This window comes from Pteropus medius, unplaced genomic scaffold (assembly GCF_902729225.1).
Source record: "Pteropus medius unplaced genomic scaffold, Ma_sr-lr_union100, whole genome shotgun sequence".
In the NCBI taxonomy this organism is placed as follows: domain Eukaryota; kingdom Metazoa; phylum Chordata; class Mammalia; order Chiroptera; family Pteropodidae; genus Pteropus; species Pteropus medius.
Genome location: NW_024354499.1, coordinates 2,664,551 through 2,677,365, shown reverse-complemented (window position 1 = coordinate 2,677,365; position 12,815 = coordinate 2,664,551). Strand labels below are relative to the sequence as shown.

The 12,815-nt window shown below is 42.5% G+C and overlaps 1 protein-coding gene across 2 annotated transcripts in view; it reads right to left on the bottom strand.

Annotated features, from left to right (window-relative positions):
• The window catches only part of ANXA4 (annexin A4), a 53,909-nt gene extending 46,503 nt beyond the window's left edge, over positions 1-7,406 (bottom strand). Inside the window, exon 1 of one of the 2 annotated variants that reach the window (XM_039852348.1) lies at positions 7,272-7,406. The gene's annotated coding sequence lies outside the window, so the exon portion shown is untranslated. The remainder of the gene's footprint in view (positions 1-7,271) is intronic. The other variant, XM_039852350.1, reaches the window with a different exon arrangement.
• Between the last annotated feature and the right edge of the window lie 5,409 nt (positions 7,407-12,815).

Here is a 12,815-nt window from a genome sequence, read left to right as displayed (position 1 = left end):
TAATAAACTTAACTTAAAAAAAGAAATCCAACCTGCTAACTCAAAAAAAAAGTCATGCAACCATCACCACTATCCATTCCCAGAACTTTTCCATCTTCCCAAACAGAAACTCTGAACCCATTAAACACTGACTCCCCATTTCTCTCTCACCCTGTCCCTGATAACCATCATTCTACTTCATGTCTCTATGAATTTGACCATGCTAGATACCACTTATCAGTGGAATCAGATATTTGTCCTTCTGTGTCTGGATTACTTCACTTAGCATCATGTTCTCAAGGTTCATCTATGTTTGAGCATGTATCAGAATTTCATTCTTTAAGGTGAAAGTGGGGTTTTAAGACCAACATTTAGGGCCACCTTTGGTGCCCAGACAACCAAGGTTGGCCTGGAGGGAGGGTGTGTGGCTGTCCCTCCACCTTCTCACTTCCGAGGAATAAGCCTGGCCCAGATTCCCGGGAGTGCAGCAGACCAGGGAATCCAGTCCACTCAAAGCACAGCCCTGGTCGGGAGGCCCCATGTGCCTTTAACAGGGAACACAAAGAACCTGGAAAGGACAGAATATGCTGTGTGCAGATTAAAATCTCATTATGTTCATCTTTTCAGTAAATGCAGGCCAGTATTTCAACCTAAAAGAAGTTCACACAACTCAGTGGTTGAGAAAGTGGTTCCCTGACCAACGCCATCACTGGGAACTTGTTAAAAGCACAGATTCTCCTGCCCAACCCCAGATCCAAAGAATCTACAACTCTGGGGGTGGGGCCCAACAATTTGGTTTTTAAGAACCTTTCAAGTGATTCTGATACATTCTCAAATTGAGAACCACCGCTCTGTAGCGATGATTCTAGATTCCAACTACTGATGCCTAAAAAGGTTCCCAAACCACCTCCATGGGTACTTCACAAGTGTTGATTCCCATTCATGATCTTACATCAACTATGAGGGAATGGAAAAAAAACAAAAACGAAAAAACAAAAACAGAAGGAATTATATTAAGGGGGCGGGGCATAACATTAACACTTTAAAAAATATCTGCACAAACATGACTTAGGAAATGTATTTGCCAAAGATTATTTAAACAATAGAGTTCTCAAAACTATCTACAGCAATGGTACATCACTCCTGGTAGGCCTGATCTGTTATTTCCCAATGCCTATGAAACTCCAAATTCAATTCTCCTCCCATATGTGGGTGCTGCTGGCTCAGGCAGTAGAGGAGATCATTCAGCCCTGGAGGAGGCAGAACAAAGGGCAGAATTCCAGTCCCTAATCTGCCCTCCAGATTTAATCCCACCTATGAGGGCTAGTTTATTCTGGCATAAAATTGAGATAGTAGTAACTATAGAGCTGGGATTTCTGCAAGCATTAGCAATAACATACAGCCCCCATTACACCCTCCTTCCTCATTAGGAGAACCTTCATGACTTTAGGGACCAGGTTTAGAAAACGAGGAAGTCGGGACTCACCCCAGGAGGAAATAACTGTTCTAAGGCAAATTCCTTCCAGTTGCCACCCTTGGTTTCTGAGTGGTCATGTGATCCACTTCTGGTCAATGAGAAATAAAGACAAACTTGCCAAAAGGCTTAGAGAAAGAATTTCCTCCAAGGTAAAAAGACAAGCATCAGACTGCCAACTTCTCCCTTTCTTCAGGCCTTGGATGTCCTCGGGACACTGTGTCTGGATCTATGACTTCAACAAGATCCTGGTTAATACAGACTGCAAATGCCTAGCATGGTATCTGGAAAAAGTCCTCAACCTTAGTGTACACAAAAATCACCTGGGGAGAGTTTAGAAATATGACAGATTTTGGGATGCTAGACAAGAGCTTGAATAAATGTTGGGTGGGGCCCAGAGGCAAGGACCACTGACACCCTGCCTAGCTTTTGAAGACCAGTCCCCAAATAGCCCAGCAGCCTCTCCTGCCTTTAGATGCCACCCCAAATATTGCTTCCACAGGGATGGGCTACCAGAATCATGACCACACTGTCCAGTTCCACTCTCCAATCTGCCCTTCAATCCTCACCTATCAGCCAGGACCTCCTGAATATTCAGAATGACCCAGATCAACATCAAGTTCATCTTGGACAAGTAGTGTGGACATAGACTCTTCCCCTATTAAAGAGTCCAGCCCCATAGTCAGCTTAATCTCTCAGCCCTGCCTTTTCTGGCTGACTCCCTACTTTAACCCGTTATATATTATTACAGAGTGGCACAGGATACAGAACCAGACTGCCAAATTCAAATCCTGGCTCTCTCACTTGCTAATATGTGACCTTCAGCAAATTCCTCAACATTTTTGTGCCTCAGTTTCCTCATCTGTACAATGGGGATGATACAAGTAGCATCCACCTAAAATGGGTGGAATTTTAACAAAATAACTTTCCAGGTATTTGGCAGAGTCAGGCTCATAGAAACACTTGGTGAACATTCGCTATTAATACCTGCAGTACAAAGGTTCCAGCACACAGAGAGGCAGAGCCCTCACAGATTAAGGCACAGTCTGGCTAAAGTGGGGGTTCAGCTCTGAGCTAAGGCCAGGTCCCTCAGTGCTCCATGACCTGATATCAGTGCTGGAATTTCCCCTGACAAAGGGCCCTGCCCTAGCAGGTCTATCTAGTCTACAGGCTGTGACTTATTCCATCTACCTCCTCTCTTTGCTTCTGCAGCTAAGGACATGTGAAACCGATCAGATCATTTAAATACACCACCATGCAATTCAAAGTGCCTTATGTTCTTTTGGGAACCAGCTTGAAGTTTAGCCAAATGAGTAAATAATCAAATTGAAATGTATGACAAGAATGAGTGTTTGCTACTTCATCTCATTGGAATAACTGCATGTTAGCTCTTTGTATTCAAATGAAGTATATGATCATATATTAATTTTAAGGTTGGAACATTTGATAATTATACATTCTTAATCTGTTTCATTTTTCCTCTTCACAATATTAAAATGGGCAGGTGATATCTGTAACTCTATTTTTAAAAAACTGATAATACATGACAAAAATATTCAAACAGTACAAAAAAGTATACAGTAGATACCTTATATATCTATAAGAACATCACCCCCAACCCCATGGCAACGATTGTCGTAATTTTCCTGTGTATCCTCTCATAAGTATTTAATGCAGTAACAAACATATAAGAATACAGATGGCCTCCATCATTATGTACAGAAATGGTACCAACCCAAGCAAACCAATATTTTGCTTTTTTAAAAAAAAAAATGTATCTTGGATGTCATCCTATATCTATTCCTATCAATCCGCATCACTTTTTAAGAGCTGCATAATATTGCACTTCATAGATATTCCATAATTTCATCAGTCCCTTACTGATAGATATTTAGGTCATTTATAACCGTTTGCTGCTACAAACAAAGCTGCAGTGTACATATCCTTATACACAGGTCTCTACACAGATGTCTAAACATATCTTTGGAATAAATTCCTAGAATTCAAATCGCTGGAACAAAGGTAAACAAACAAAGGCATTCTTTTATTTTGACAAACATTGCTCAATTTCAGAGCAATTCTTAACATGAAACTACATAACTGCTAGGTGTCCATGGTTGGGTTTAGATGGCTATCCATAAACTCTTGTAACCATGAAAAATGTTAATGTGTGTTTATTTTTCTTGAGATAGGATTCGTGATTTTAATTAGATTCTCAAAGGGGACTGTGACACTAACGAGAATAAGAACCGCTTTGTCAGCAAGTCCTTATACAGCATCAAAAAATAACAGTACCAAAAGCTGATGCTAAGCAGGACCCACAAAACGCCTTCTTGGTGAGTAGTGAGAGGGAGGATGCTGGGGGCTTATTATACCACTGGGCTTGTATCTGCAAAGGACTTTCTCCAGGGGAGATGGCTCAATTACACATAGGCAGGGACCTTGCTCTCACTCACCACGGGGCCCCTCTCCATTGGCTTCTGATAATAACTTACTGTTACTTCTTAGAAGAGGGGAAGGTGAGTGCCTTAAATCAGAGTTTTGAATCTATAGTGATTGACTGGCCATTCATGGGACTTCCTGCTCTGTTACAAGTCAGGCTGCTTGTGTTGTATTATACTAGGCCTTAAAGGGTTAATGGTGTTGAGGGGGAACATTAAAGGTCTTTTTCAGAGTAATTTACATTTTGGCCTTTAGCTGCAATTTATCTCTACTGCTGATTACGGATAAAACATTCACTATGGTTTTTATGTTTAGCAGTCCGAACCAAGAAGCAATTATGACAATTTACTGACCTCAAATGTCTTGAACCCTTAAAAAGAATTCTCTAGAGGTGGTAGTTCGGGTTCCATGGTAAAAGCTCTCAGTCCAGTCCAAACAGAGCTGAACGCTAACAAGTCACCCCCATAAAACCAACAATAGGCCTTAAAGAGAAATCCTAAATCCCTAGGAAAATTATAGATATAATAAAAAGGAAAAAAGGAAAAAAAATGTTTCTCCTCATGAAGAGAACTCTCAGGATTTACACTCTTAACATCTTTTCTGTGCATCATACAGCAGTGTTAACTACAGTCAGCATACTATACATTACATCCCCAGTACTTATTTATCTTAGGGAAATTAATCTTAATATGGTAATCCAACTCGGTTTCAATTAAGTTTAAAAACAAACAAAAAAATCTTTTGTTGGAGCTCCATATTGGTCTAGAGCTGTTAAGAACTATAAAACTATGGGATGAATGTGATGCCATGAGTATAATAAAGAGCTTGAGAATGGGGACAATTTCAGCATTTACCACATTACCTAGAGTTTATAGCATAACAATAGGCCTAAATTCCCATAAGTCCTATATGTTTTTGTTAATGTTTTATTTATCAAGCATACACATAAAGTTTGTTTGTCAAAGGTAAAGAAACACCTGAATTACAATGATCTAGGAAGCCTATAAAATATGCATGTTTCTGTGTCCTAACCTATCATTCCAGACATGAATTTTTGGTTGTGGGGCAAAAAATCGGCATGTTGTACAAGCTTCCTGGAGAATGTACCTGAAATTTGGAAACTGTGACTTTAGATGTCATCTAAGTTTAGCCTTTTATCCTTCACAGCTCCATCAAAAGGGATCTGCCTACATACCTCTTGTGAAAGAGCTCTTGCAAACTCCAAGCCCACCCAGCCTACAGGTTTCAAAAGTCACTTCCTTAATTTCAACTAGAAGCTACCATTCAAAAAACCCCTACCCACCTCTGCCCAGTGCCACAAAAAGTGAGTTGATTCCCTCATCCACAAGCCAAGCCCTTCAATCATTTAGGGCTGTTAACATATGTTCCCACACCCACCTCAATCTACCTTCCGTAGTCGAAACAGCTCCAGTTCTTTCAACCCTCTCTCACATGTCAGCTTGACAAGAAGAAAATTAAAGAGGAAGAGAAATGTTTGGTCAAGATTTAGGTAATAAGCCAGGAAGCCACAAATCAATCCTCAAATCACTATGAACCAAGCACTGATGCTGCCACAGTGGAGCAGAGAGACTAAACAGCTTACAGGTGGTCTGACCTTCACCAAGGACCACAACTTGGAGCCTTGGGATCCTCACCTGTAAAACAAGATTAATAACCCTACCTCAGGTTGAAATAAAGATTAGATGCGTAACCTAGGATGGCTGTTATTCAGTCCCTCCAGGAAGAACACTGGAGCACTTATCAAACTGCCTTCATAAGTAGCCCTAATTTCAGTGAAAGCAAACCCTAACGGGCTCGATTTGGGCCAAAACACAGCCCGGAGCCCCTACAAAACATTTTTTTTTTAAGTTTCTTGTTTTATATTGACAAGATATATAAAGTTTGAATTCTATTCTAAAATATATCTGTGATTACATAAAAAGTGTTTTATACTCAAATATTTGGGTGAAACTGACACCCCAAAACGAATCCTCTCCCCCAGCATATTTATTCTGAAGCTTCAGGTACTCCCTGGCATACCACCTACCATCCATAGTACCTGCCACTCACCTCCATCCCCCTTGGAGGAGAGCAAGCTTAGTCTACAAGCAGATGAGCAAGATGGGGAAAACAAACAAGTAGCTAGACATAAGCAAAGAAACAGGCCACAAGACACAAGTCTAGGTATGGTCAGGGAAGCTGGCATGGTCAGAACTGACTGTCCATGTTACACTCGAAATTTCTTCCAGAGAAAAATGATCTCTAACAAATGCAAGAACATCTAGGAGGGAAATGCATAGACAGCCTTGATTCAGTAGTTGTGTTTGTGCATGCTCGTGTATGTGTGTGTGTGTCCCGAAAGCAACAGACGCCTGAGCCTAGCTGAATGTAGGGGCTCTGGCCCTGGTTAGATAGGGCTCTGAGAAGTAAGCAGGTCTTGGATGGCTAGGCTATGGTCACCCATTTCTCATTCCTGCCCCCTTCCTCTCCTATTTGCTCTTCTACCCTTCTGTTGTCTGAGAATTCCCTGGCAACTAAAGAGCTAGGGCTTGGCTATCAATAGAGTTACCTGCATTGTAAGGAGGAGGTGGAGGGTTCTAGAATTGATAGGCAATGGGGGATCATTTGCAAGAGGGGGTTTATTCTTCTATTTATTCTTCTCACTGTGAAGCTGTAGAAAGCAGATGCCCACTATTCATGTAAGGTGTGGGTTACTTTGGACCCGTAGGCTCCAGATAAAAAACTCGCATCAACTTAGGGAGCACTTAAAGATGGGCAAATTGTTAAAAAGCAATAATCTCTTTGGTTCCCAAGTCTCCAGCTGGTCAAAGCCATAACAAAAGAATGAGACTGAGCCACTGGCAAGTGACACAGATTCCCATGTGTCAGGTTCCGTGCTGTTGGCATTAGATATTCAAAAAAAGGAGAAAAGGGGTAAGAAATCAGGAGAAGGAGTACGTTTCTTAAAAAGAACAAGGAAAGAATTATGAAGTAAAACTTGGGTGTTGGACTGAGCCGGCTCCAGGGAATATTAACTCAATCCTTTGTTTTTAACGCCCCAAACCAGCACAATGCTTGGCACATGAACTCATTAAAGAACAGCTATGGTCTCTAACTGGAATCCTGAGCTGTATAAGCTGCTCCGGAGGTCCTTCTGGATAAAGGCCACGTCTGCCTCCCTCCTGTCCACCCCGAGCCGCAGTGAGCGCCGGCCCGCGGCCTCCCGCTCCACCCCGCGCTGCCCGGGCCACGCCCGCAGGCCGGCGGCGGGAACCCCCACTCAGGGCGCGGAGCAGGTCGGGCGGTCCGCGCGAGGCCTCCGGGGCTGCCCGACCGGATTCCCGAAGCCAGGACCGCGCGCCCGGGGCCCCCTTACCGTTCGTGCCGAGACGGAACTGCGGTCGTCCTCGGCGGCCACGGAGGTCACACCCTCGTCCGGGCCGAACACCGGGTCTTATCCCGGGCGGACCCGCCCCACTTCGGGGTGGAGACTGAGCCCGAGTTCCTGGTCGTCCCTCTGCCCACGAGACCGGAAAAGTCCTGCGGGGCGAGGCTCACCTGGAGCAGGGGCCGGGACCGCGGTGCTCGGCTCCGGTGGGGGCCGCCTCGCCCCAGGCCGGGGCTGCTCACCGCACGTGCCCGCGCCCCGGCGGCTGCGAGTGCGGCTCTCAGGTCGCGGGGATCACCCAGCCCGCCCCGCCCCGCTCCTGCCCCACAGAGTCGGAACCCCTCTACTTTCTGGGTCTCAGGTCCCCGGGCGCCCCCATGCCCACGGAGGTCCCAGCCCCCGGCCTCTCCGGTCCCGCTCCTCCCCTTGCCCGCGGCGCCCAGGTCCGCGCGGTAGCCGGAGTCCCGCCGCGAGTCAAAGCTTTCTCCCCGGGGAAATTGCACTTTTCTCTCAGCGTCAAGGCTCAACCGAGCTGTGGCCGGCAAAGTGGAAAGTCACATCAGATTGGCACATTGCGTTTTCCTCTTGCACATTAAAACTTACATTCCTGCTTCCTTGACTGCGCATAAGCCTCTTAAAGGCACCAACTGAGTCTAGGTGGTCTTTGCTCCCATGCTCAGTACTGTTTCTGGCACATAGTAGGTGCTCAGCGAACGCTTGCAGATTGAATCTGTTGAGTCTAAAGGCAAATTCTGATTTTATTTAACCAAGGGTAGGTAGCTTTAGGGAGTGTGTTTGCTCTCCAGCAAACCAAATCCAAGTGGCTATTAGCACCCTGAAAGCCGGAGAGGTAACATTAAATGATTTCATTCAGCTGTAGCTGAAGGAGGTGGTATGACATAATTAAAAGCAAGAATCAGACTGATGTTGATTCTAGACCTGGTTTTGCCCCTTTCCTCCTCTTGAAACCTTGAAAGTTTCTGAGCTCCAGCGTATGAACTAAGGAGAAAGCAAAATTAACAAGGCAAATAGAAAAAGAATTAAATACAGATAACTTATTTCCTCAGAGAGATTAGAGAGACTATTGCATCCCTTTAAAAATACTCTTAACACCCCTGACAAGATCATCTTTACTACGTAGATGCACCCAGCTTGCAGCTGCCCCCTTTGGCCCATAACTTCCCCCAGACCAGGTTGGGGAGCCTCAGTCAGAAACTAACTTAAATGGGGTACAAAAGGCCAGGAATAAACCTGTGATTCTCTTCCTATTTCAGAGTTCCAAAGGGCTTAGTCTGAGGCTAAATTTCAGCAGAAACCATATCTTTGCCCTGCTTCCTCTTCTGTGCTATCCTACTCCTCTGGGAGGTTTCTCCTGAGAATATTCCCTCACTAAATTTACACAAGAATCCCTATCTTAGGCTCTGCTTAGAGGAAATAGATCTAAGACAGAGTGTTTTTAAAATTAATTTAATTGTTGAAATGAAAGACTTAAAGGAATCTTTAAAGATAGCAAAATGAACACATGCGTTTGCCTCAGCTCCCTCTGGAAATCCAACTAAAACAACGTAAGTTTTGTTTCTAATCTCGTAAGGACAAGGGAACAAGACAGGAAAAATAACAAAACTCTGGAAACCAGAAAGCAGATAGACAGGTGGTAATGAACTTTGCAGGCCTGGGAAAACTGACTCTTAAGATAAAAATCGGGAAAGCTGAGAAGCAACATGATATTGTAGAATTTCTCAAGATACTCAGGAATTTGTTGCACCACGTACTTCTGAAAGGGGGTATATAGTTAATATTAAAAACTGGAGGATTTTTTGTAAGTCTGTGCAGGAAGCAGAGTCCTCCATCCGCTTCCCAAAATGCACGGCCCCTCTCCCGTTTGGGTGGAATTTTGGAAACATTCTCTGCAGGGATTAACGCAGACGGTTTCCAGAATGTTTCATACCTGAGACATTCCAGGTATGAAAATGTTCTGGTTATCTACCTCTAACAAACTATCCCAAAACTTAGTGACTTAAAACATTGACTATTTTATTGTCTCATGATTTTGAGGGGCTGAATTTGGACAGAGGTTAACTGGGCAATTGTCCTCTTCAAGTGGCATCAACAAAGGTCACTTGGTGGTATTCAGCTGGCAGATGGGCCAGTCAGGAGGATTCACTCACACATCTGACACCCTGGCAAGGGTGGTTGGAAGGCTGGCCTCAGCTGGCACTGTTGACCAGTGCACTTCTGCGTGCTCCCTCCACCTGGCAATCTCAGGGAAGTCAGACTTCCTACATGAAGGCTCAGGGCTTCCACAAAGGATACTCCAAGAGATCCAGGATGAAGTTACTGGTCTTATTATTTAGGCTTGGAAGCCCCTGAATGTTATTTCTGTTGCATTCCATAGATCATGTAAATCACTAAGGCCAGTCCAGATTCAGGGGAAGGACAGTTATGCTTCATCTCTGAAGGGGGGTTGGAGGGGTTACTAACAAAGAAAATTGCCACCCTCTTTAATCTACCACACAAGGCTAGGGGAACTATACTAAAATTGAAGATCTATATGAAACGATATGAATTTCAGAAGACTAAGGACATAGGGAATACCTTACAAACACCCAGAGGGAAAAATGAGGTTTCATACAAAGTCTCAAGGTCCGGGATGGTATCAGACTTCTCCATAGCAACACATGAACTGGAAAACAATGTAATAATGCCTTTATAACTCTGAGGGAAAATTACTTCCAACATAAATCCTCAGACCCATCTAAACTATTGGTCAAGTGTAGGAGTAAATAAAAATATAGTCAGACATACAAGATTTAAAAAAATTATCTTCCACATATCTTTTCTTAAGAAGCTTTCAGATAATGTGTTCCACCAAAACGAGAGTTGAACCAAGAAGGTTTTTTAAAGAAAGTGAATAGCAGAATAGACAAAGAAAAATAGAATGGCAGGGGAGGGTAATTAGTTAACACCGTAGTTATTGATTTCTAATTTTCCTTAACTGTAGACTATAGCAAACATTTGTATAAGCACTTACTATGTGCCAGTCAGTATTCTAAGTGCTTTAGATACACAGTTTTAATCAATTAATCCTCACAACAGCTCTATGAGTTAGTTGAATAGAGTCTGTATTAATTGATATTACTACTGATGATATATAATCATTTATCAATTTGACAAAATTGTATTAAACTTCCTGTGGTAGATTGTATTTTTAAAAAGTGGTTGCAAGAATATATTTAGTCTCACATGCTCTTTTTAAAATGCTGCCTCCTCCCCTACGTCAAGGGATGGCATCTTTGTCCCCTCTCTTTGAACCTGAGTGGGCTTCTTGGGTGGGCTGTACAGCAAAAGTAACACTATGTGACTTTCAAGGCTGGATCTTAAAAGGTGGTACAGCTTCTGTCTAGTTCTCTCACTCAGAACATATGCTTGTGGAGCCCTGAGCAGACATATAATGATAAGTTCAACTGCCCTAAAGCCACCATGCTGCAAAGACCACATGAACAGATCATGTGAAGATAAAGAGTCAGAAGAGCCCCGGATGTTCCAGCCCCAGAAGTTGGAACTTTCCCAGTCCCAGTGCCAGACATGTGAATGGGGAGGCCTTCGAGATGACTCTCGCATCATCCTCATCTCATGGCAGCCAGGTGAGAGATCCTGAATGAGAATGACCAAGCTGAGCTAAGTCAATAGCCAGAATCATGAGAGATAACAATAGTAAATAACTGCTGTTGTTTCATACCTTGAAATTTGGGTGTTATTTTATGGCACAACAGATAACCAAGAACACTTTCAGATAAAGTGGAGAGTTAGCCCCGACTTCTGAATCTTCCTTCCCAGTATTCATTGAAATGACCTATGGCGCGTAAAGAGGGGTACATTTTAGCCTGATTGGCAAGCTCTTCTCTGATTCTGAAGATAGCAATCTCAGGAGGATGGCCGGCCACATCCAGTCTGGCCAAAGACCATGAAGGACATGAAGACAAAAGTCATCTGATAACCTTTGGCCCCTTGGGACTATGGCTTCATAAAACCTTGCAGGGTGACATTCCCTGCCAGATGGCTCCCTCCACAATCCTTTTAGGCTGCTGGAAAGTAACCAATCCTCCAGCCTAAGATTTGAGAAGAAGCTACTAATAGCATCTAAATAGACAGACTAGGAGCCAAGAAGAATGAGCTCATCCTATTTGGGAACAAATGCAAAGCATGGATAAAACTCTTAACAGTCAAAGATGAGTAAGCATAAATAGGTATATAGAAGTATGAAAAAAATTCTGGAATGTAGAAAACAGTATCTAAGAGGCAGAAGAAGAAACTTTTTTTAAGTTTTATAATATCAAGCAGAAGTAAATTTTAAACAGCCTCTACTATGTCTTTGATAGATGAAACAAACCAAAAAACAGAAGTAATCTGAATATTCATGAGGTAGAATTAATAGTTATAGACTGGACTGGACTGGACTCCATATACCACAGAGAAAGCATCTAGTTTCAATCATCTGCTGAATATTTATAAAAACTGACAAAATATTTATTCGCAAAGAAAACCTCATTAAATTCTAAAGTGAAAATAAGTTTTGAATCACAGCTCTACCATTTATTGGCTGATGACTTCAAAAAAGTCACTTATCTTTTTTGTGCCTCAGTTTTCTCATCTATAGCATGGGGGTAATGATACTTAACCGCATAGGTGCTATGTTATAAGGATTAAATAACAATCTATGTAGAATTTTTAGAATAGTTCTTGGTTCATTGTAAGCTTTGCATTAGTGTTGGCTATTTTTCTGATCGCCGTCAAATAAAATTAAAATTCAAAGCAAAACTTTTAAGCAATCACTCCCTTCCCCAACCAATAATATTTGCTATCACCTGATTATGTAAAACGCCATGTTTGGGGGCTCTAAAGGAAACTAACTTTGCCACCGTCCTTCAAAATACTTCTCCATTGTCTCCTAGAATCCACTGGTCCCAAAGAAAAATCTAATAGTAAACTGATTCTTGTTCCTGTGTAGGTAGCTTAGTTTTTCTCACTAGAAAAATTCAAGATTTCCTCTTTCCCTTGAAGAATGTGTTTAAAAGTGGGACCTGTTTCACTAGCCTGAATGGCACTCAGATCTGTTCACTCCGAAGCCTTGAATCTCTTCCAAACTCAGAAACATTCTTCTATTATCTTTCTTCCAGCGTCTCCATTCTTTTGTTCTGGATACTGTGGGAACTTTTGACTTTATTCTCCATGTGACTTAACCTTTCTTTTGTTTTTGTTTTTTTGTTTTAGTTCTTTAGCTCTAAGTTTGAGAGAATCCTTAGGGTTAATCTTGTAAGTTCATTAATTCTATTTTCAGTTGTGTCCCTTCTATTCAGCTCATCTACCAAATTTTTTAAAATATAACTTTTATTTTTATCAAAGTTACAAATACAGTTCTAAGAGGCAAAAGTTCTACAAGGCTTGTTACAAAAAGAACAGCAGTTTTCCATCTCCTCTTTCTCCCCATCTTTCTGTCAGGTAACTAGTGCCGCTTTAGGCGCAAACCAATTT